Here is a 21,609-nt window from a genome sequence, read left to right as displayed (position 1 = left end):
CATATACCACTTTTTAACATTTACTCACTTTGTATTATATCTTCCCACAATTGCTCGATATTGTAGTGACTTCAGAAGGGATCTTGCTTGGTCCTGAAGAAGAAGCCTGAGCACTTCGAAACATGTTGACATACACAGGAGGGATTGCTCATTGAAGCACAATACTTCCAACCCACCTTTTTAACACATAAAAGCCAAAAGCCAAAAATAGACTAATGACAACTGCAAGATGCCAGGGTTGAAGGTTTGTGAGAGGGCCGGATGGTCTAACTGCAAGCAAACAACCCCAAGCCAACAGGGGCAACCTCACAAAAGCCAAACCCACAGATGGAGGCACAGGAGAGAGTATGGACTAAAAAGAGGAGCAAGCAGTGGAGAAAGGTGTACGGGAACCCATGAATCCCCCTTTATGCATGCTGGGTAGGCAGCCCCATATTGGGGGAAGTATTTTGACCTCAGCTAGCCAATAGTTTCTGTGGAGCAGGCGAACTGCTCGTTCGTGAGGTATTGAATGGGAACAGCAGAACTCGGACTAATGAAGATTACCGGTGAGTAACCATACATTTGAGTCAGTGGTTGCAGGTGTACCCCACTGGCACTAATTTTTGGGGACCCATACAGACTTTCACTCAGAGCAAGAGAGAGATAAACACTATGGGAAAGGAAGATGAAGACAAGAAAACAGTGCCAAGGGGAGAAAGCAGGGATTAAAAATAATGTGCAAGAGTGAGATAAAAGGGGAGGGTGGAGGATTAAGGAGAAATGAGGTGGAATCAAGACGACGCAGACTTGGTATGTGGCACCTGTGATGTTCGCAGCACCTGCTACAGACTTTTGAGCAAACCTTTGGATACCCATGCGTATTGTTCTACAAGTTATGCACTGCTGCTGCTGGGGTACATAGGGGTCATGCCGATTTTCAGGAGCAGGAAGAGTGGGTGCAGGAGTATAGAGTGATGTAGGAGATCATTGTGACTGCCGCCTATTGAGAACTGACTATGAAGTTTTGCCTATGACAAGCCTGCTGAAGGGTTTCTATGCCTCTACAACAGAATACAGTGATTTATTAGAATTGCCAAGTATACACCTTACTGTTACCAACTTCTTTTTCTTTACTTATGGAGCACAAATGGTACCAAAATATTCACCTTTCTCTTTCCCCTGACCCCATCATTTAAATTCAGGGGTAGATCTACTAAGGGCTTGTGTTAACCTTGCATAATGCAAGTTGCCACAAGGCAACACAAGTTCTCATCTGGGATTTGATAAGACAAACAAAGGCTCTGCATGGTTTAGTAAATACAAAGCAATGCAAGGACGCACATTGCACTGAATAGTGTTAGTCTTCCCTGGGTAAGCACGACATGGGTGGAGCATGGGCATTCCCATGCAATCACCCATGTATTTTGATGCAAACCCAGATTTACAATAACCTTTCAACCTAGACTTGCACCAAAATGGTCTACCTACTAGACAGGCATAACAAGTAGAGATATTTTCATCCCTTCTTGTTATTTCCTCTTTCCAAGTTTGCTACATTCTGCATCATACACACAGAGAGAACTATACTTCTAAGGATTGTTTTTGTACAGGAAGGTGTCTCTTCCTGCTCAAAAACAATTCTGCCGAAACACAGTCACCTTTGCTCAATGGTTCCATGGTGCAAGGGTGCCTTTGTTGTTGCTGAGCAGCACATAATGCATCAGCACAAGAAGAGAGCATAAGTGCTCCATAACTATGTAAATATGGAGCATTTCTGCCCTCTCCCTTTCACGTAATGCAGCACAGCATATTGCCTTCCTGCATGTCACTTTTTATAACCACTATTGCGGGGTGGGTTCCTTTGAAATAGTTCTGGGAAGTAAGAGACGTCAAGTGATATCAAGAGAGTGTTCCACTCGCCTTGCATTTAACTTTGTTCAATAGATAACAGCACAAGCGCATTATTTTATAACATTTCAAGGCATATTCACCAACACTTTGCACATGTAGAAAGACACAAACTGGTGTAAAGTGCTGAATTTAGCCCTGAAAATAACCCAATTAGGATTTTGCACTTTTTTTTATTACTTTGCATCTAGAGAGCTCCCCATAGATGGTGCATGGGCTTTCCCATGGTACCCCCATATATTTTGCTATTGCAGGATTACTACTGCCCCTTTCAGTGTGCATGTCGGGTTGTCTGGCAGGTTACGTAGGGCCAGCTCAACATGCGCACTGTAGACCTAGCAATCCTCCGGCTGGGAAACAGCCAGGGGATTACTGGTAGAGGCCCCCACCTCAAGAGTGCTGGGATAGCCTGCTTCCAGCAATCCTAGAGCTGCTCTCCTGCTGATGAAAAGCAGCTCCAGGATTGGTTGGAGCAGGAAGGAAGTCCTTTCATTCCTGCTCATGGAACGCAGGGGAGAAGGGCAGCATGTATGGTAAGTATGGCCCCATCGCGCCCACCATAGTTTTTAACCGGTAGCCGTCATTACAAATAGCTCTATGAAATTGCAAACCTGTATGCTATTTTAGCCAGTTTCCCAAGGTTAATATGTTATAGAAACATTGTTTACCCCTATCATTTTTATTGCGTTGAATCCACCCGCAAAACCACTGGGGAAGGACGGCTTGAGAAAGGAGATTATGAGTTTTAAGATTATATCCCGAGAACAGAATAAATGCCTGGCAAAAATCTAGATTTTTCGACCTTTTCTTTGTATTTTTTGATGACTACACTTTGAAATGCGTTTTTTGCCTAGTTTTGTAAAACATATTATTGGGGATAGAATCCCCTTCCTCTCCCAACTTTCCTAGGGAGGATTGGGCTCGCTTGCTTCCTCTGTTGTGCCAGTCTCCTGCTCCATGTGCCTGCCGCCCAATGAGCAGCCAAGAACGTAGAGGACATATCATTGGTCGAGTGGCATGTGATGTCACTTATGCTTCCCCTCTGAATATGGTGAAGGATTCCACTAAGAGTTGATAGCTGATGGAGAAGCCAAAGAATGGAAAGGAGAGAAAAAAAGCGTTTTCTATCGTATGCAAAGTCCTCTAACTATAACAAAAGTCCACAAATCAAATGACCCTTACAGTACTCCTCCTTTCCTTTTTAAGAGTCCTGACAAGGTACAGCGGTCAGGTTATATTTATGTTTTACTGGACTTGCTGGTTCCTTCTAAGAATATTAAAAGGCGAAGCTGCATTTTAATGCACAAAAGTGGACTAAAATATCTTTCTGATGGTCAGTAGTTTTATTTGCAAAGTGGTTTTATTGCCTTTATTGCGCTGATCAGTATTCTTAGAAGACATAAAGTGAATGGGATAAAGCCAATATTGATCGTATTTTGTTTTAGTGTTGCCTGGTGTGCATGTTTTATATAGCCATTCATAAACTTTGGGCATTAGTGATGGGTTGATGTGGATGGGGCTGAGTAGATAGCAATTCAAAACAGCAGTGTTTTCCATCAACCTAGAATAGCCGCCACCTCATGCTCTGCAATGTCATGCTGTTAATGGGAAGAAAGAAATCCCTTGTTTTCCAGGCGAAAAGTGACGCGCGTTTTGCATTTAGCTATGAGGCGTTGTCCCTTAATTGTTTCTTAGATGGCATGGCATGTTGGTGAGTGAATTGAGTCGCCTTGATGTGCCTTCGTTTGACCAGGGATGACGAATAAAGCGGACTGCTTTCAGTTGTGAGTGATTCAATTATTTGATGTATTTCTGAAGCACCTATTTTGCTGCTAACATGGCTCTTGTTCATATGCTGCAAGGTGAGTATGGTTTGTGTACCGCATTTCCAGCTATCTGAATCATTAAGGGGCATATGCATCAACATTGGCATTTGCGATTCCTTATTAGCAAAAAATAAGGATTCGCTAATAAGGAATAGCAAAAGGCTATGCATGTAGGAATCGCTATTCAAATAGCGATTCCTTAACTTTCCTTAATTGCTACTAGCAAATTGCGAGTCACAATTAAGGAATGCCATCCCAATCATTCCTATGGGCCTCCAGGCCCATAGGAATGAATTGGAGATTGCATGAGCAAATAGCGAGTACCAGTAGGTTCTCGCAAATTGCTCATGCAATTTCAAGGGTGCAAGGGTGTCAAAATGACACCCTATTGCACCCCTGAAATTGATATGTGCACAAATGTTGCACACACACATGCTCTAAGGGCTTGTGTGTGCGCAACATGAAACTTTGAAAAATGCACAAAAGTGCATTTTTCAAACTTTTAGCAAATTACCATGCAGTTCATCTTCATGGTAATTTGCTCCCCCTATTAGCGAATTCGCTAATTTTTTAACTTTCATGCATTGCATTTAAGGAATCCCAAATTGAGATTCCTTAAATTAAGGAATCTCAATTTGGGATTCCTTAAATTAAGGAATCTCAATTTGGGATTCCTTAAATGCTATCGCTTTTTAAGGAATCGCTATTTAAGGATTCCTTAAATAGCGATTTTTGCTTTTGGGTTGATGCATTGCGATTGGGTATTTTTAACTCAATACCGGGAGCTATTAGCGAATCGGTATTTTACCGACTGGATTTTGGCTTGATGCATGAGGCTGTATGTGTTTTATGTTCATACTGTGGCCTCTCAGCCGAGACTGCCGATAAATTGTGACTTACAGGCACATGCATCAATGTAAAAACCGGTCGCAAACGGGCAGATTCTCAGAATCTGCCCCTTTGCGACCGGTATTTTTGCATTTGGGATGCATCATCCCAAATGCAAAAATCGCAATTTAAGGAGTCTCTAAATTGCGATTGCATCTAAGAAATCCCAAATTGAGATTCCTTAAATGCAATGCATGAAAGTTAAAAAATTAGCGATTTCGCTAATAGGGGGAGCAAATTACCATGAAGTTGAACTTCATGGTAATTTGCAAAAACTTTGAAAAAAGCACTTTTGTGCATTTTTCAAAGTTTCATGTTGCGCACACACATGCCCTTAGAGCATGTTTGTGTGTAACATATGTGCACAGATCAATTTCAGGGGGTGCAATAGGGTGTCATTTTGACACCCTTGCACCCTTGAAATTGCATGAGCAATTTGCGAGTACTGGTATGCAATCTCCAATTCATTCCTATGGGCCTGGAGGCCCATAGGAATGAATGGGACGGCATTCCTTAATTGCGACCCGCAATTTGCGAGTCGCAATTAAGGAATTTATAGGAATCGCTATTTTTATAGCGATTCCTACATGCATAGGCTTTTGCAATTCCTTAATTGCGATTCCTTAAAAATCGCAATTAAGGAATCGCAAAAGTCTTTGTTGATGCATGTGCCAGATAGACTCTTAGGGACTAAAATGAATTGGAAAGCCAATTAAAGTGTATTTTATTCGAGTGACAATGCCAAATAACACCTGCACAAGAGAAAAAAAAGCATTGACAAAACCAACAGACCTGGGTTCCGGACGGCTGAAAAGTAGCTGGTTATTTTGTGTGTGTGCCCGTCGTATTGCTTTTGGGTGAATGGGAGAATTAATTAGGTGATGAGTAAATGTTTCTGGTCCAGGGAGGACCTGGCTTGGCAGTTCGAGCTGGACTGTTGCCATGAGACACAGGGTGAAGACTGATTTGCATATTGCCAGGCCTTATCTGGGGTGACATGGTGAGCAAAAGAATGATGGATTTAACCCAGATGCCTTGACTGGGGGTGAATGTTTAGATTTGTTCTGCATTCCATACAAAATTGTGTGTCTTTTGCTTTCTTGCCCTAAGTGCTCCGGGTATGCCCAGACGTGGGTCCCGGGCTCATTGTGCCACTGGATTCAAGCTATCCTGGCTGATGAGGGGTGAAACCCCGAAACCGGTCCTAGGATGCTTGTTTCTGGTCCAGGGATGACCTGGCTTGGCAGTTCGGGCTGGACTGTCCCCATTAGGCACAGGGTCAAGAGTGATTTGCATATGGCCAGGTCTAAACTGGGGTGGCATGGTGAGCAAAAGAATGATGGATTTAACCCAGATCCCTTAACTGGGGGCAAACATTTGGATTTGCTCTGCATTCCGTCCATCAATTGTGTGTCTTTTGCTTTCTGGACTAAATGCATGGGTTGATGATAGAAAAAGTGAGTGCCTAGAAATTGAACAGCAAGTGACCTGGTGGTATGATATATGGATGGGTGAGTGAATTGATAGAAGAATGCAAGGTGCATGACTGACGTTTTCGAGGTCGCAATCCAAATTGCACAATTGCTGAAATATTTTTAAGTACAAAATAAAGTCACTTTATACAACGAAAAGAACAAAGCAGGAGAGTGGATTAAGAATTCACGAAAGTGTCTCTACATACTTCAACGCCTTTTAACAAGCTTTTAAAAGGCCCCGAAAGAGGCCTGTGCATGACACCTGTGCTCTGCGCCTCAAAGTATTCTTCAGCAATGGAGGGTGTGGAATTCTCCCACTTCCTTTGTCCATCCAGAGCAGTGTGTGATGAGCCTATGGAGCGCCGGGACGAGCCATTCCCCCATGACACGCAGAGAGACAGACAGAAATGCACACACTGAACCATAAACATATCCACAACAGATACAGCACAGACATCCACCTTGCCTGGGGCAAGCAAAAAAAGTCAAAGTCTTCTTCTGGCCAGCACTCACAAGGAAACTACCAAAAAAAGAAACCAGCCCAACCCAAGAGTAGGTACGAGACTGTCTTTGCATGTACCAGTGTTATAAAGCCACAACCCCTTCTCAAATGAGGTAGCCCAAAGTCCAAGGTGTGCAGTGTGGGAGACAGCCTATGAAATAGTTGTTTATAAGACCTGGAGTTCCCACACAACAAGGACATCTGAACTTTCCTGTCCTACAGTTGTGCATGACACTCCCAGTCAAGGTGCTGAGGCGGAGGCTGGAGTGGGAACAGCCCTATACATCACATTGACGAGTCTCATGGTGGCCCAGGGAGAGGAGAAATGAAAATTCAGCGACATCACATAATAACACACACAGAAGGTACAAGATGGCCAGAAGAGAATGTGTTTTTGAATTTAAATTGTAAAGCATCATGTTAAGAATGTGTTAACTGTTTTGAAGCAACACTGCACTGGGCGTGAAGGATAAGCAGTAAATCAAGGGAGGGACTAGGAGCTGCTTATGAGGTCAAGCCCCAAGCTCCTAAAATATCATAGTTACACAGAAGAAGGATGCTGTTCCTCCAGGAGAGACAGAAAAAGGAAGAAAAGATAAAGAAGCTGTTGGTTGGGTCTGGGAAGCTGATCGACAGGATCAATGGATTAAACCTTATTGAACCAGTCTTCACTCCCCCTTACACTGTTTTAAATGGCTTAGCACACCTACATTCTCACTTGCACTCATCATTACGGCTTAAAATCTGAAGATCTCTGATAAAGGGCCCCCTTGAGGAGCCTGTTGATGCATTGCAGTGCTGGCCCAATGAAGAGCAGACCAATGAAGAAGCATGTCACCCATCTGGGTGTGTGAGGGCAATCACTTCTGATCATTTAGATCCCCGGATCCAGTCGATCAGCTTCTCGGTCTGGAACAACAGCTTCTTATTTTTTCTTCCTTTTTCTGTCTCTCCTTTTAAAAGATAAGCAACATTTTTTCAGGTTCATAAATATGCAGCCACATAAGGCTCTTTTCTACATTCATTAATTTTTGATTAAAGTTTTCCAGATAAATACACGAAGAAAACAAAGAATATGAAAACATCGTATGCATCTGCAATGCCCTTTTACAGAAGCAATAAAACATTGAATTATACTTTTAGAGGATCCTTTGATATTTGCACTATGACTAGAGATAATCATTGCTGATAAGTAAACATATATAACATTTGAATTTCGCTTTGTGGCCAGAGACAAGCATTGCTTATAATTATACCCATGAGTGTAAACATAATAAATTAAAGGAAAGGAAAAGGAAAAAGGACAGTCGCGGTCTGTGCAGGTAAGAGCGGTGGGGCTGTGGGGCCAGGCCGGGGGAGGGGGGGGGGATTTCGGCAAACAACAAGGGAAAATTAATTAGTTATTTAATTTTACCTTGCGGCCCCACCGCTCTTACCCGCACAGGCCGCAGCTGGAAAGTGGTATACATTTTTGGTTTAAGGGAGTTTGAAGGTATGTTAGGATATGTAGCAGAGTGTATTGAAAAAGGGTGATTTATGCTGAACTCTACTATTGTTACTATTGTTTTTGATTTTTGGTTGTATAGGTCCAGCTTGTCCCATAGTGTACATGTTGAGTTTGAGTTGTATTTCTGTGTAAATAATTTTTTCTGCACTCCTGATTAAAAAAACACTCAAGCACGCCATGTGTTATAAGAGATTTTGTTTGAATTCCTCCATAGTTTTGAGAATAGAGAAAATAGTTTTGATACCCTTCATTAGTAGGAGTACCGGGAGAGGAATGTCTTCAGATTCCATGTATTTTGAGAAAGTATTTTGCCAGTGTTGTGCTGCAAACTTTATATGGAATGAAGTTTTTTAGGTATAGAATATGTTGTTAATGATTTTTTTTTATTTCAGGTCAGAATATTACATTTTTAGAGCACTGGAAGATAATGTGTTCGATTGTGCCTATATGATCTGTGAAGTCTTAGCATACATAGGTTTCCATAGGATCAGATATAAAAAGATTTGGTCACTCCGCGGAGTTCCGCTATGCAGAACTCCAGAAACTCCGCCCAGTCCTAATAACCTTGCCATCAATCTTCATTGACGGACTGTTGCAAGGGGACATTAGGTCGAATCATTTTACCTTGTTTTTGAGTTGGTTATCTAGAGCTTACAGGACAATTGTTGTATTTTTAATAATCTTGTAGGAGTGCATAACTTTATCATTATAAATTCTTAAAATGATAGTTACTGAATGTAGTTTAACTAAATCTCTTTCTATTACTACCCGTAGTGGTTAATTGTTGTTCTCTGAGTTCAACACGCAGATAACTTGCTTGAGTAAAAAGGCCAATTAGTAATTGTTTGTTGGGCAGATTGAGGCCTCCATTTACTTATTGGCCTTTAGTATTGTTAAGGAAATGATGGATTTTCTATATTTCCAGAAGAAATGTGAAATTAGTTTGTTAATGGATGTGTGAACATTTGGAGAAAGTAACATACGAAGTTTTCTAGATATGAAATCCTGTTGGGGTGCTATCATCATTTTGAAACATTCCATTCTTCCCTACCAAGTAATAAATATGGGAGACCATGTAATTATTACTTTATAACATTTTTTAGTTAACATTTCTTCCACGCCAAGTTTACGCCCTTTTCTTCCAACATCATAGGGATTTTAAAGGTATCCAGGGTTTGTGGATTCCCCTGGATGGGACCCAGAAATTAGCCAATATCCATCTACATTTTTGTTTTTGGAAAAATGGGGAAAAAGTACTGCAGAAGAAAGCGTCTGATTTTTCCCCTGCAAATGGTATCAAAAAATGGTTTGTGGTGCTGAAATCATCCTTCTTTCCATCTTTCAGTGACAAGGAGACTTTTGTCAAAAACCAAACTTTTTTACGCAGTTATGGCATTTTACTCGGCCAATTTTTGCCAATTTTTGTGCTTTCATCCTCCTTCCAGTTAGTGGTAGAGATGGGTGTAAAAGCAATAATGAATCCCGGAAAGCTATACATTTCTGAAAAGTAGATAAAATTCTGTATTCAGCCAGGGGTCATTTGTATAGATCCTTCAAGTTTCTTTTTAAAGAAACCATCAATTGAAAATAAGAAAAATTGAAAATGAGTTGAAAAAAACAGCCATTTGTGCCAACGTTTTCACTTGTAACTTCTTCTAAGTATGACAAATGTTTAAATGCAATATATCGTTACATCTGCTGTACCCTTCTTGTGGTGGGCATATATAGGACTTGAAGGTTCACCAAGAACCCGAGGAACCCACAGCCAATAACTGAGCAGTGTCTTGCAGTGGTTTTTATTGTGTACCAGGTACATAGCAATTATTTGGTAAAATATTAAGGGTGAAAAATAGGTATCAAAGACAACTATATATTTCCGAAATGGGAACAAAATATAGAGTTTAGGAACAGTAGCTATTTGCACATCTCCAAAATTGTGGTTACCCATACCAGCCTGTGAAATATAGGGCATTTTTCAAAGTGACTTATTTTTTCCACATTGTCTTACATTAAGAAGGCAGAAATGCATAGAAAATCAATAAGTAATAACAGTTGCTCTACAATTCTGAGCTCCCCTAAGTCTGCCGATAAAAATGGTACCTCACTTGTGTGGGTAGGTCTAGTGCCCGTGACAGGAAACGGCCCAAACACAATGTGAACACACCACATTTTTACTGACCCATTCTTTGCACAGTGCCTAGCTGCGGATTTTGAACCCTAGCTGAGCCGGCACCTAGGGAAACCTAGCAAACCTGTACATTTTTTTAAACTAGACACCCAGAGCAATCCAGGATGGGGTGACTTCAGTGGCTCTCACCAGGTTCTGTTACCCAGGATCCCTTGCAAACCTCAAACTTTGTAAAAAAAAAAACAAATTTTCCTCACATTTCCGTGATGGAAAGTGCTAGAATCTGCGTGGGTCCACAAAATTCCACACACCCCGCATTCCACAACGTCTTCCGATAAAAATGGTACCTGACTTGTGTGGGTAGGCCTAGTGCCCGCGACAGGAAACGGCCCAAAACGCAACATGGGCACACCACATTTTTACAGTGAAAATGGACCCTTTTTTTGCACAGTGCCTAGCTGTGGATTTTGAACCCTAGCAAACCTATATATTTTTGAAAACTAGACACCCAGAGGAATCCAGGAAGGGGTGACTTGAGTGGCTCTCATCAGGTTCTGTTACCTGGAATCCCTTGCAAACCTCAAACTTTGTAAAAGAAAACACATTTTCCGCACATTTCCACACATTTTTACTGTGAAAACTGACCCTTTTTTTGCAAAGTGCCTAGCTTTAGATTTTTAATCCTAGCTCTGCCGGCACCTAAAGAAACCTAGCAAGCCTATACATTTTTTAAAACTAGACACTCAGTGGAATCCAGGAAGGGGTGATCTGTGTGGCTCTCACTAGGTTCTGTTACCCAGAATCCCCCGCAAACCTCAAACTTTGTCAAAAAAACACATTTTCCTCTTTTTTCTGTGATGGAAAGTTCTGTAATCTGTGGGGATCCACAAAAGTCCACCCTCCCCGCATTGCCCCAGGTCTTCTGCTAAAAATGGTGCCTCACTCGCGTGGGTGGGACAAGTACCCACAACAGGCAAGGGCCCAAAACATATTAAGGAGACATCAAAATTGCTTGTCACAAAACAACCTGGTTTTGCAAGGGGGGTCACCTGGGTTTTTGGCCCAGGGCTCGGCGGCCATCTAGGGAAACCTACCAAACCCACACATTTCTAAAAACTAGACACCCAGGGGAGTCCAGAGAGGTATGACTTGCATGGACCCCCCCGAAGCTTTCCTACCCAGAATCCCCTTCAAACCTCAAATTTAGCTGAAAAAATCACTTTTGTCTCAAATGTCTGTGTGGGAAAGTTGTGAGATCACCGGGCTTACACTAATTTCCTACCACCCAGTGTTCCCCCAGGTCTCTCAATAAAAATGATACATCACTTGTGTGGGTGGGCCAAGTTCCCGCGGCAGGCAAGTGCCCAAAACTTATTGAGGAGACATCAAAATTACCTTATCACAAAACGACCTAGTTTTGCAAGAGGGGTCACCTGGGTTTTTGGTCCCGGGCTCGGTGGCCATCTAGGGAAACCTACCAAACTCACACATTTTTGAAAACGATACACCTGGGGGAGTCCAGGAGGTATGGCTTGCGTGGACACCCCAATGTTTTCCTGCCTAGAATCCCCTGCAAACCTCAAATTTAAAACACATTTTCCACATATTTTTGTGTGGAATCACCGAGCCGGCACAAATGTCCTACCGCACAGTGTTTCCCTTAGTCTCCTGAATAAAATGATACCTCACTTGTGTGTGGGGGGCAGGATCCTGTGGCTGGGAAGTGCCAAAAGCATAGGGATTAAGGGTAGAGCACTGCACATTCTTTTAAACATACATTTTTAGCCAATTCTTCATTAAACACCCACTCAACTTAGTTCCGGGACACTAAGAGCATGCACAACTGAGAAATTTTGCTCAGGAAACTTATCAAGGTTTCAAGCTCTCAGGATATCTATGAACATATACTTATCAATTCAATTCAATTAAGCTTTATTCGGTACAAGTTAATGACCATAAAAGCATATACACAATCACACAATCATGATATGAAAATACGAACAAATTATAGCAGACATTATAATGCATTAAAAACACTATAGTGGTTAATACAATAATAACATTTACACAATTAAAATAACATTTATATCACTAAAAACACATGTTTTTCCTGGAATTGATGCATTTGTTTAAAAAGGTAGCAGTATAAAAACATACGTCCGCAGAATGCAAATTAAAAATCAATTTCATTGCGTGCTCAACCGTACGTATTCCATATTTAACAAACATGGGTTTAAGCAAGGCAATACGAAAATTAGAGTACAGCTTACAGAATAACATAAAGTGCATTGTGCTTTGCTTGGAAATCCCATCACATCTACAAGGCCCCGATGGGTGTTTCTTCACCATTGGGCGAGCCACCAAATAGTGAATTATTCCAAATCTGAGTCTAGTTAGCACAAATTTATGCATGGGTCTAGTGACCAGGGTTAAGTAGACAGGGAATCCATCCTTAGATAAATATCTGTTATAAAACATAACAGTGGACAGAGTTCCAGCGGCAACAGTTCTCTTTCTCTCAGCATAGGCTAGAAACACCCTTTTTATCTCTACTTTGGGGATCAATAAAACAGCATTGGGATCAGTTATAATATTCAAGTTAAAAATATCTGAGAAACACACAATAATATATTTAATCCAGGGTATTGCTGTACCTTTATCTAATCGCAGACAGTCCTGGATAATAGCCCTAGTAAAAGACTTCTCCTCATTCAGCCAAATAGACCGCCAGGTCATCAAAGGCCTAAGGGACAAAAGGTCAATTAGGTAATTCACCGATAGTTCCTGATGGCACAGAGCGTTAGCGGCCGATGTGGGTAGGCATAAAAGTTTTTTAAGGAAGGAATTCTCTTCCAGCTGCAAATTATGGGCGCAGCAGTAACCCCAGATTCCTGCCCCATACAATGCAATTGTTACGCGTCTGGCCTGATACATTTTTATCATGTCCCTGGTCCTACGGTCCCCAATTTTCTGAGCGAATCTAAAAATTCCGTGGGCGTTTCTAGCCATTTTATTACGTATGTTGTTAAGTTCATGAGTCCACTTTTTGTCACTAGAAAAGGTTATACCTAGATAACAAAATTTGTCCACATGCTGTACTTTTGCGTTATCAATAAAAAAAACCTTCATTGCCTGTTTGGATTTCTTAGAGCCACAGGCCATGGTGTATGTTTTACCTTTGTTAATAACTAATTTTCTGTTGTCAATAAAGGAAGCAAAACTGTCCATCAATCGTTGCAATCCTACAGGAGTTCTGGACAACAACACAGCATCATCGGCGTATAGTAACACCGGCACTGATACACCATTGATCATGGGAGCATCTGCATTGACTTCCTTTAAAATAACATCAATTCCATTAATAAATAAAATAAATAAAAGAGGAGCTAAAACACAACCCTGCCTTATACCCTGTTTAATGCTAAAGTTCGGGGTACATTCTCCCTTCCTGCCGAAACGTACACATGTTTTTAATCTCTCATACATCCTGGCAAGGAAATAAATTATGCCTTCTGGCGCTCCGAAATTCAACAAGGTTGGCCACAGGATTGAGTGGTCAACCATGTCGAAGGCGCTGCTTAAATCAGCAAAGCACAAATACACAAGGCCCGGTTTCGCATCACTGTACTTCCCGATCAATAATTCTAGGTTAACACATTGATTGAGCGTACCCCTACCTTTCCTAAAACCATATTGGCTATCTGCCAAAATACCATCCTGTTCTGCCCATTCTTCCAATCTTACGTGCATAATCCTGCTCATGACTTTTACGGAGGAGTCCAGTAAAGAGACGGGGCGATAGTTTTTTGCATCCGACCTGGATCCTTTTTTATATATTGGTATAATAATAGACTCCCCCCAGGTCGGAGGTGGTTCAATGCAAACTGCGGCATTAAAAACAACAGTCAACATGGGACCCCAAACTTCAGGCGCTTCTTTATAAACATCAATTGGAACCCCATCAGGGCCTTGGGCCTTTCCGCCCTTGCTTGCCCTGATCCCCCTTTCAACTTCTTCCACGGAGATTTCAAGTGGTAATATAGGCCAACTAGATGGGCCGGCATTAGTAATTTTACCCGAGTCAAAGATAGTTGAGAAATGGGCAATCCACCCTTCACAGGAGACATTAGCTGTTAACTCCGGCGTATTTGTCTCTTTGAGGAATGGAGAGTTGACTGTTGCCCAAAATAACGTACAATTGGAAAGTTCTGCCGCTTGATTAAGACAATCCCAGGCTTGCTGTTGAAGAACCCCCTTTCTAACTTTAATGGCATTTTTATACTCCAACCTTAATATTGTAACTACATTTTTATCCCTAGGCTTTTTTGCTAAGGCCTGCTTAAGGTTAGTCAGGGCTGCAGAACAGGTTTGATCAAACCAAATAGGTCCAGGTCTTGGACCGCCCCTGTTGCGGCCAGTGAACTTCGCATTAATGGCAGTGTTGATCCCTATAAAACAAGATAAGACCTGCTCATGGTCTAATCTATTTTCTAAAATAAAAACAATGTCTGCTAGATTCATCATTATAATGGATGAGGTCAATTCGGATGCTTTCGCCCCTATCCATCTAAGTCTTACCCCATTGGCTCGGTGAGCTTCTATATTGTCAACTGTGATCCCCGCCTGCCCAACAATTTCCTCCCACAAAGTCGTGGTCACGATGATACAATTGTGGTCACTTGTATACGAAATTTCGATTTCCAGCGGGGCAAAACATTTGGCAATACTAGAAGATACCAACACGTGGTCAATCACAGAGTTAGAGCGCCAGTTTTTTTATGTGGGGACTTATCAATGAAGGATTGATTTAAACAGGCTGAACATGACCGTAATCATTAAATCATATTCCTCAAAATTGATTTAGAAATTGTCTTAAGCAGATTATAAAAAGGACCTTTAAAAACGTCATTTTCACAAGTTGAATAAACATTATTTAGATCAATATTGACTTGACAACACTCCTGGCAACAACTGACATATATTGTTTGACAGATTGACTGTCATCTTAGCCCTGAAGAAGTCACCTCATTGTGACAAAACATGTGTTGGCTGTTTCTGTGTTGAATATATATGCTGTGGATCAACACATTCATTGGCTTCTGTCTTTCATTTGAACCAACAGTGACCAAGATAATGAAGATTGTGATAATTCTAATTCAAATTATTGTATTTGGACATCATTTTTTGAGTGCTTGGGTAATAAGTTCTTTCATGTTTACATGGAGGTATTTTATACCAATATGTCTTAAGGCACCTATGGCAGTAGGGTGCTTTTGTACCATTACAGTACCACTTAGATATTTTAAAAAATATTTTATATATTCCCTATACTGCTTGGTTTGAGATATGCAGTCTTCTAAATCACTACTGCCTCTTATATTTGCCACAGGCCAATGGTTGAGAGTATAGGTAAAATACATTGACCCAGACACCAATATCCTTGGAGCAATGGATGAGTAATTTATCAGACCATTAGCATATAGTTGTAAGACTTATGGAAACACATAAATGTCACCAACAATGTTGGTTCGGCCTCTCTGTGTGGACTGGAAGGCTCCAGGCGGCAGAGGAACTCATTTTTTTAATAAAGACCATGGAATAGTAGATATGTGCCCACAAGTAATCGATAGAGAGTCATTACAGATGCATAGTAAGTTAGTGACCAGGTGACCAACACATTCATACTGGTAAAATGTATGAAAACTAATATTTCTTTACAGAACTACCCTATTGAAATATCTATCCAAGTTGATCAACATCCAGCAAATTGTGAAAAGGTGTCCCAATACATCTCTAACCTGAATTAGCGATCCAATCCAAATAGTTGGAAGCATGTCATGATGGAGATCAATCACCTGAAGTCTCCTGAAGTTTTTTCTTTGTAAATTCAATGAAATAATCTCCACCATCTTTCATAGAAGTGTATCCACTAATTTTTGCTTAGTACTTTTTTATAAGTGGAACATTTGCAATTAATTCACTAGAAATGTGTGGTTTACAGTCGTAGTAATCGCCTCCTGACAGAGAGAAGAATTGTTTGCCGGCTGATATTTGACAGTTTTCACCATAATATGCAAAGCCTTGTCAATGGCCCTTTTTGTCTTCTCCTGGTTCAGAATGTGTAAATTAGACATTTGATATTCAATTGGATTGGCTGTCTGGCCATTTTTATAAGTAGCTCAATATCGAAACAAGCTGAATAACACTACAAATAAATAAAAACACAATAATGGAAAAAGAGACTGAGGGGCTCATTATGATGGCGGGCGGACACCATAACGGTGATGGAACCGACCACCAGATGTGCGGCGGTCCCACCAGCCCAATGAGGATGCGCCCGCCAGTTTGGCGGGCGCATTCTGGCCTTTTACCATTGCGGACGGTGCTGTTGGCTGCAGCACCCTCTGCAATGGTAAAAAGGCATGAACAGCATTTCCCTGCACCACGTTGCAAGTACCACGCGGTGCCTGTCACTTGGTGCAAGGAACTGCAGGGGGTACCATGGGTACCCCCAAGTGCACACCCTCCACTCCTGGGGGCCTGCAACAGGCCCCCAAAGCCAATCCCGGCCAGCCTTTCGCCACCATGGAAAGGCCTTTAAACCACCCACATCTTAATATGGCTGGCGGTGCCACCATATTAGTTGTTCAGCTCCGCCCGTCCGGCAATCGTAACGATTGCCGACCGGGGGAAAAGCGCTGGACGGACTTTGCATCCGACACGATACCCACCGCCATCATAATATGGTGGGAGGTATTTCACATTAGGATGGCATAGCGATCGCCACCGCCGCTGGCCCGGTGGCGATCGCTACGCCATCCTAATGAGCCCCTGACTTCTTTGTCTATTCTTATATTAGCCCAGTCCTTTTTTGTATGAGCAGTGTCATTCATTTTTACTACCCGCCTATAAAATAAAAATAACTATCCCAATCTTGTGAATAATTAGTCAACATTCACCAAAAAGCAGTCAGTTCTAATGCTGTTTCATGTCTCAGTTTCGAATCTAAGCAGATGAGCATTGTTTATATTCTTTCACTTCTATGAATCAAAGCAAAAGACCAGTCTTATGGTCTAAGGCTTACTTAAGAATCAACACAATCCCATTTGTTTATCTCGCCCACCACTGTAATAAAATGCTACTTGCCCCTCAATACTTTGTGTGGGTTTCATAGCTAACTACGGCACCTACAGATGCTCCCTCTGTCATGTATCTTAGACAGATATTTCCTTTTCTGTAAGTGGTTGTAGCTCTATGGGGCAGCCATTAGTCATAAAGGATTCTGGGAAACCCTTCCTCCATTCAAGTAGTAAGAGAAAGCATTGGCAAAGCCAATGAGTCTCTCCTGTGTAAGAGCTATTGATTTGCCAGTGTGTTAGCGGTGTTGTACACCAGTGTTGCTGCTGTTTAGCATGGTTAAATGTTAGTGGTGTAAAGGAGGGTGGGGTGCAGTGGTGTAGAATAGAGTCTTGTGCGGTGTCATGGAGTGGCATAGAGGAGACTACGCTGTTGTGTAGTGTTGTGGAGGGAGTAGAGTGGTGTAGAGTGTCATATAGTGGAGTGTCATAGAGTGGAGTAGTGTGCCTTGGAGCAGAGTAGAGTGTCGTACAGTGACGTTGCATAGAGTGTCGCAGAGTAGAGTGGAGTTGTGTAATGTGGAGTGGCTAAGAAGGAGCTGCATACAGTGGAGTAGAGTGTCATGGTGTAGAGTGGAGTAGATTTACTTAGAGTGGAGTGACATAAAGTGGAGTAGAGTGGCACAGAATGGAGTGGCATAGAGTGTCATGGAGTGTGGTGAGGGGGTAGAGAGTCGTAAAGTCGAGTATTGTGGAGGAAAATGGATTGGAGGGGCATAGAGTAGAGCAGAGTTTCATTGAGTGGCGTACAGTGGAGTAGAGATTTGTAGAGTGAAGTGGCATAGAATGGAGCAAAGTCATGTGGACTGGTGCAATGAGAGTTGTGTCAAGGTGAGTATAGTGCTGTTGAGTTGAGTGGTGTAGAGTGGAGAAGATTGTCGAAGAGTGGAGTTGCATAGAGTGGAGTAGAATGTTGTAGAGTGCAGTGTTGCAGAGTGGAGTGTCGTCGAGTGGAGTGTCATTGAGTAGAGTTAAGTGGATTGTCATACAGTGGAATCTCATTGAGTGGAGTGTCATGGAGTAGAGTAGAGTATTGTAGAGTTGCGTAGCACTGAGTGCAGTGCCATAGAGTGTCATAGAGTGAAGTGGCATAGAGTGCTGTAGAGTGGAGCGGCATAGAGTGGCATTGTTTAGCAGAGTGGAGTGGAATAGTGAGTCATTGAATAGAGTTGAGTAAGGTGACATGGAGTGGTGTAGAGGAAGTTTTGTAGAGTGGACTAGAGTATACAGGGTGTAATACAATGGAGTACAGTGTTGTAGAGTGGTGATGCATAGAGTGGAGTAGAGTGTCAAAGAGTGGAGATGTGTAGAGTGCCATAAAGTGTCATGGAGTGTAGAATAGTGGATTTGCATAGAGTAGAGTGGCTTAGAATGGAGTGTGTTAGAATGGAGTAAAGTGTCATAGTGTGGAGTAGAGTTTAGTGGCATAGCATTGTGTAAAGTAGAGTAAAGTATCACAGGGTGGAGTGGCATAGAGTGGAATAGAATGTCATGAAGTGTTGTAGAATGGAGTAGAGTGTTGAAGAATGTGCTGTTATAGAGTGTAGTGTAATAGAGTGGTGTGGCATAGAGAGGAGGGGCGTAGAGTGGACAGGCATAGAGTGAAGAAGTGTAGAGTGGAGTTGTGTGCAATAGAGTAGATTGTCATGGAATGAAATAGTGTAGAGTTGCATAGAGTGTAGTGGCACGTTGTAGAGCCAGTGGAGTCATGTAGAGTGAACTTGAATATTGTAGAATGGAGTGGCATGCCATAGATCTACTTTTCATAGAGTGTCTTAGAGTGGCGGGGCATAGAATGGAGAGAAATGTCAAAAAGTAGCATGGATTGGCATGCCATAGAATAGAGTGGAGTGATGTGTCATAGAGTAGAGTAGAGAGGCTGTCATAGAGTGGAATAGAGTGAAGTGAAGTGCAGTGGCGTGCCGTAGAGTGGAGTGCAGTGTTGTAGAATGAAGAAGCATGTCATTGAGAGGCTTAGAGTGGAGGGGCATAGAGTGGAGTACAGTGTTGTGGAGTGGCATAAAGGGTTGTAAAGAGGAGAGTAGAATAGAGTGGTGTAGAGTGGAGAAGCATAGTGTGGAGTTTGCATGGTGTGGTAGCACACTGGCAACACATTTTTAATTGAAATTGACATTATATTTGCACAGATATACAGTTTTACTTATAAAGTATACAGTGCACAAATAATAATGTGTGTGAATGCCTAATTTATTGATTTGTTTTGATTGTATTTAAATATTTGTTTCCACCACCATTCATTTGTGCTTTCTTAATGTTTATATATTCTGAAATATCTGCACAGTTTATTTACAGGCATTTAAATTTTGGTGGGTGCTGGAAAAAAGCCTTTACTTTCACAGCAAGGTTTCACATAAATCCTCTCTATTTGAAGTCAGAGAAAGAAAAAACACCAAGTTTCCTCAAAGACAGAGCCTGGCATTTGACCTCTGTATTTGACTGCACAGCAAATGTGACAAGATAAGAACTAGATTTAAAGTCCTGTTTACAGAAAGCGAGCACTTGTGGGAGAATACAGAAAATAGACTATGCTCCACAGAAGGGACAAACTCATGCTGGACACCTTAAACAAAGAAATCCAGCAAATAGAAAGCAAGGGAATTTGAGTTACAAAACACAAAGACAATGGCAAGCAATGGTGAAATGAATCCCTAGGTCAGCTTTCAGAATGTCCCCAAGATGTTGTTAGCAAACCAGAAAGCTGCTCTGTCTGGTAGGTTTTGATCTGCAAAATACAGCCAGTTGCCAATAATGATTCTATATATTGTTTATCTTGTGCTCTTGAAGTTAAGAATTACATTTGAAAGAGGAGACACCCTTTATAGAATTCCATCTGAATGAATTATAAGCAATAGGCTTGCTTTGTGACCTATAACTCACTGAAAATTCACGTTTTGCACCATATTGATTGTGCCACTGCAGAGTATAAATAAAGTTTATTAAGGATATATTCCATAGCTTTCTACTGCAGACAATAGTAGTGAAATCACTCACAGACACATTTGAATGTCTTCATACCACCTTGGAGAGGAACCTCATCCATTGTTCATATTCATGAACATTACTCAAATGCATGCTGCACACATTCACAAATAGAACACATGCAGATTCCTAAAGGCTATGAAGAATAAAATACTGCACAACGTGTTCCAGATCATGGATGACACACAAGATAGTTAACCACAACAGGAACCAAGAGCAGGTCACTAAAAAGCATGTAAATTCTCCAAGCTTTTATCCAGTGTGCAAGTGAGCAAAAGGAAAAATACCTTGCCTTCATATGAGAAGGAACATTGAACCAAGTAGCACGTCAACAAGATTCAACATAAAATCTCTTTCCAGATGCAACTCTTTTATTGAGTCAATTGGTCTCAGTCTGTAACATATAGATCTGCAGCTGAGATTGTGCATGTTCATTTCTAATGGTAGATATCTTGCGGATCGCCTGAGTAAAATCACTTTTAATAGATTGGGCTCTTGCAGCAGAATAGACTACTTTCTGGTACAAGTTGACCTAAGGTCCGCCATTTAGGATATGGAAGTTCAATCGAGCTGATAGTGACCACAACTCCCTTAGACTGAAACGATGTATTAAAACATCTTTACATCATGGGAACAGGGACAACTGTGATATTGGAGAACTCCAGCCCTCAAATAATCTTAGATGCATTAGGTAGGAATGGGTAGTTAAAAACCCCACAGCCCTTGACATAATCAAGAGAACTGTTATAGCGGACTACGATCATCTGTCAAAGCTTCCTAGCGATTTGAGAAATGAAGTGATGGTACAAACTCACAACATGCTAGGGGGGAAAATAAGGGATGTTCTGGGTAAACCAAGAAAAAAAGAGACGCTACGCCCAAAACCGGATTCTTGGTAAAATAATGCTCGTAGAGTGGCCAAAAGAGATCTTCTTGCCTTGAATAAAACTAGATCCCAAGCAGAGATTACCAAATCTAGAGCCCACCATAGGAAAGTGATTTTAAATGAAAAGAGGGAGTGGGAAGACTCGCTGTGAATTTTGGAAAGCTGCAACGGTGGCCTCAAATGGGAATAAACCAATGCTGGAGTATTGTATCCGACCTGGAGATTGGTAACTGATTTTAGTCAATTGTATTCAGACAAATATAAGATGTCAAATGATAATGGTACTTTATCAGCTAGTAGTGCCCTATCTGAACTTGATAGCTTTTGAATAGTATCCGCTCATTCATGGAAGCTAGCAGAAATATTAATAA

Source organism: Triturus cristatus, chromosome 1_2, assembly GCF_964204655.1.
Source record: "Triturus cristatus chromosome 1_2, aTriCri1.1, whole genome shotgun sequence".
Lineage (NCBI taxonomy): Eukaryota > Metazoa > Chordata > Amphibia > Caudata > Salamandridae > Triturus > Triturus cristatus.
The sequence above is the reverse complement of the archived record's forward strand: the minus strand, read 5'-3'. Positions refer to the sequence as shown.